Source organism: Brassica oleracea, chromosome C2 (genome assembly GCF_000695525.1).
Source record: "Brassica oleracea var. oleracea cultivar TO1000 chromosome C2, BOL, whole genome shotgun sequence".
Taxonomy (NCBI): Eukaryota; Viridiplantae; Streptophyta; class Magnoliopsida; order Brassicales; family Brassicaceae; genus Brassica; species Brassica oleracea.
The window spans coordinates 34,562,016-34,566,170 of NC_027749.1; positions in this window are offsets into that span (position 1 = coordinate 34,562,016).

Sequence of the window (4,155 nt, forward strand, 5' to 3'; positions counted from 1 at the left end):
GGAACACCTCCATCTTCTTCAGACTTGATGCTTACAGCCCCACTTCTCCATGATCAGCTTGCAATGGTCTTGGTCTTAATTGCATCACCCTCCTGGTGATGCTCTTCCTTGCATGTCTATTGTCCTCTCTACACTCATCTGATGTGTAGGCTATGGTGACTAAACCACCATGTACAGAACCGCAAGTCACCTCTCCATTGTCACAACATCCTCTCTACCCTCTTTGGAGCAGGCTGTGGACTTCTCCACAGAATGCTGGCAATAGGCTTCATCTCTCCATTGTCACAACATCCTCTCTACCCTCTTTGGAGCAGGCTGTGGACTTCTCCACAGAATGCTGGCAATAGGCTTCATCTTATCATTCTCTTGTAATGATAAGGAGGACACAGGTCTTGAACTTTGGCTCTTCAGGTTGCTCATTTGAATCCCCACCGCAAGCTTGAATTGAGTATAGGTTCAAGCTTGAAATGATCCTCAATGAACTTCAAGACCAGGAGCACACCACCCTAACAGCTGCGCTTAAATCCCTGATCCACCCTTTTGCCTTCAGCTTCAAGTACCATCAGATCACCGGCCTTCCTCATGACTTAGGTGGTGACCTTCTTCTTCTTGTGTGTCCTTGAACCAGGAGCTTAACAAACTCGTGGCCAACTGGCTTCTACACACAAGCACCTTCCCGTTGCTCCACACAATGGATCAAGTATTCTTCTTGTGTGTCTTGAACCAGGAGCTCAACAACCTCGTGGCCTGCGCTTCTTAAACCGGCTTCTACACACAAGTATCTTCCCATTGCTCCACACAATGGATCAAGTCTTCCTCTTGTCTTGGATAGGTGGTGAGCAAAGAACACTTCTTGTGAACCTGAAACACCACTCAAACTCCAGCAAAGATAAGACACAAGAGTATTGGGATCAATCCTTGATTAATCATCAAGTTTGATTCCCAGTCTCACAAGCATTGCTACAGATTAAAACAAGTCATTTTCAAGTTCTATCTTTGCAAGCAACCTCTCTAAGCACAAGCACTTTCTTTTCCAGATTTATGCAAGCTACTTAGGCATTTTTAAAGCTTCTTTACTCAGCAATTTAGACATGAATCTAATGCTTCAATGTAAGACAGCCACAAGACTATATGCAACAACTTTCAATTCGGTTTCAATCCATGTATGCAAGCAGACTCAATCAATCACAACAAGCATCATTATGAACCGGAGCTAAGCATATTAACATATCTAGTAATCCTAGTAATACTGATAAGTTACTAGAAATTTTAAAGCACTTACACTGCTGCTAGTAAGCCTAGTATAACTAGTAAGATTTTTGGATTACTAGGAAACCCGATGAACCATCAAGGACTGAGATTACTAGAAACAAAGCTCTTTTAGTATCCTGGGACAGATTCTAAATTCATTTTATTTCATTCAGCAATCTTTTAAACAATTCTCAGGTTTTCAATCACATCACAACATCACAACCAGTCAACAACACAAGCTCATTATCAAGGTGGTTTATAGAATCACTTACAACAAGGAACCAGGTTGATTCCTTTTGCATTTTGTGAAACCGGCCATGACATTTGTTGGATCTGAGAGTCTGGATCATCACCCACCTCCTTCTCCTTCAGTTCATGGCCACCATCTTGTATCTCATACTCAAAGGCCCCTCCTTGTTTCATGTCTTCTAGGCGCCCTCTTCTTGGACACCATTTTGAGACTGGATGAGAGAACACTTCTTGAACAAGGCGATTTGAAGCAGGATTTCCACGCCTCTCCATACACCATTGTTTCCAAGGAGAATCACCATCAGGAACGGACAGTAGAGACAGAGAGACAAGGAGAACACTTCACGGCTTCACACTTCTTCTTCTTGAAGAATCTGAGCTCGGATGAACATGTCTTCTAGGCTTTGGTTTGAGCTGAGATGGGAGAAAGTGCTTTACGGAAACTACAGCTCAGGTTTTGATGAACCTAGCTCTGATACCATATGAGATTTGTAGAGTTCTCTTCTCTGGTTGTATGTGTGTGTGTATAAACTCCAATGAAGAAAGATGAGAGCTTGTTCTAGGTGATTTAGAAAGAGAGATTGATGAGAGTGTTTATGAGAGAATAAGAGACTTAGGAACAAAGATTAAGAGACTAAGAGATTAGGAAAATAAGAGATTAGAGATTAAGGTTTCAGATTCAAGAACAAGTTTATTATTCATGAAGTGGAGAGGAGAATTCCCCCTTACTCCCTTAGTCATTACAAATCGCCATCTAAGGCTTATATATGAGTTTTACATTTGCAATATCATAACCTAAGTCTAATGGCTGATAAAGGACTTGAAGATGGACGATCAGGATCTGGTCTTGGAGTGGTCTTGTGCAAGCTGTAAAGTGGAGAAGATAGGATAAAGAATCAATGGCTAGATTTGCTCAGTTTGAATTGGACAACCAAGATTGTCTTCATGTGTGGTCCTGCTCCAAAAGGTGCTTTACCTTTTGCTTTACCTTTTGGCCAGCCTGTCACAAGCTGTCTCACGCCCACTTGCTTCTCCAACGGTCACAAGATCACGCCCTAAGCTTCCTTGTGCCCTAACTGAACCGAACTCCTATTCTGGTCGATCCGGGTAAGTCTGGTACGGCCACTTTCTTTGTACGGTCGTTGGTACGGGTCCGTACCTCGCCCTAACTTTGCACCTCACGTTCAGACTTCTCCAATGGTCGATCCTATCTGATCTTGGGTCGCCCTAAGATTGCACCGTCCGTACTGTCCGTTTCTCCGGGACGCCCTAACTTTGCACTATTGCCTATCTTACTCCAAATGATGTCTAAGCCCTTCCTGGACTTAATCCCTATCTTTGCACAGCCTTCATGACACTTCTAGACTTCTTTAAACCCTCATGAAGCCTTGATATACAATCTCTGAAGATCTTGCCTTATCTTTGCCCAAGACCCAAACTCTTCCAAACCACTCCTTTGGCTCCATTTCTTTCTTCAAGTTAACAGAAATCATGTACATTACCCAGTATATCAAGTCAGAAAGTATAAAAGGAGAAAATAATTTCAAAGACCATTGTAATAATCTAATTGTTCTTAAAAACAAATTCAATGATTGTAAACAAAAAATGGTGAATAAAAATATTTTCTTCAAATTCCAAAATTTGGAAGTATATAAATTATCCAATATTCATTACAGAAAATTTCTAAACATTTGTATGCAATTTTATTTAAAATAAATACAAGTATTAAAAACATCCTCATAAACTAGTTAGAAAAAAATACCTCTTAAATTTTGGTCAACACTGGATTCGATTTATTCATGTGAAGATATATTTTGTATAATTACAAATATATAACCTAATAAAAAATTAATTTGAAATTTAGTCTAAAATTTTATAACTTAAATTTGTTTATTTTTGTATTGTTACACGTATATGTCACTTGAATTTGTTACTCTGCAATTTTTTATAACTATACAATTTAATATTGGAAATTAAGGTTTTGAACCAAAAAATTGAATATTTGGTTTTATTTTACTTCACAATAGTATTTGCTACATATGATACTATTCCTAAAAAATATGGATACACTATATAAACATTGTAGATATTTTAATAAAACTGTGATAATCTAAACTAATAAAAAACAATTAGTACACATGTGTAAATAATATTCTAATTTAATTACTTAACATTGAAAATTAAAAAAAAATTGAAGATGATATGGATTGATTATAGTATTGCGTAGACGAATATTATTGAGAAGCAGCTACAATTTTCTCAAACATATTCGCTACAAAAAAGTATGTACGAATATATTTTATATATATAGGCACATACACACTCATACATCTCTATAACATGTTGAGTTTGTGCTTACATAAATATATGCCTATTTATTGTAAGTGGTATATATGTTCATTACAATATTATATCGGTCCATAACGAGTAAAGACATTATTCTATTTTTGTATATTGGCACCAGAGCCGACCTGATATTAAGGGGGTTTGAAACATTCTTTAAGAATTTGTATAAATATTTTTCTCACAATTTGAAAGTTTATGCCCATGTAAAAAATTTCTAAATATTTTTTTGGGCTAATGCCAGTGTTTAAACCAATTGTACCCATATTTGGTCCTAATTGACATGTAATTTGAAACAAATTATTTTCTTTG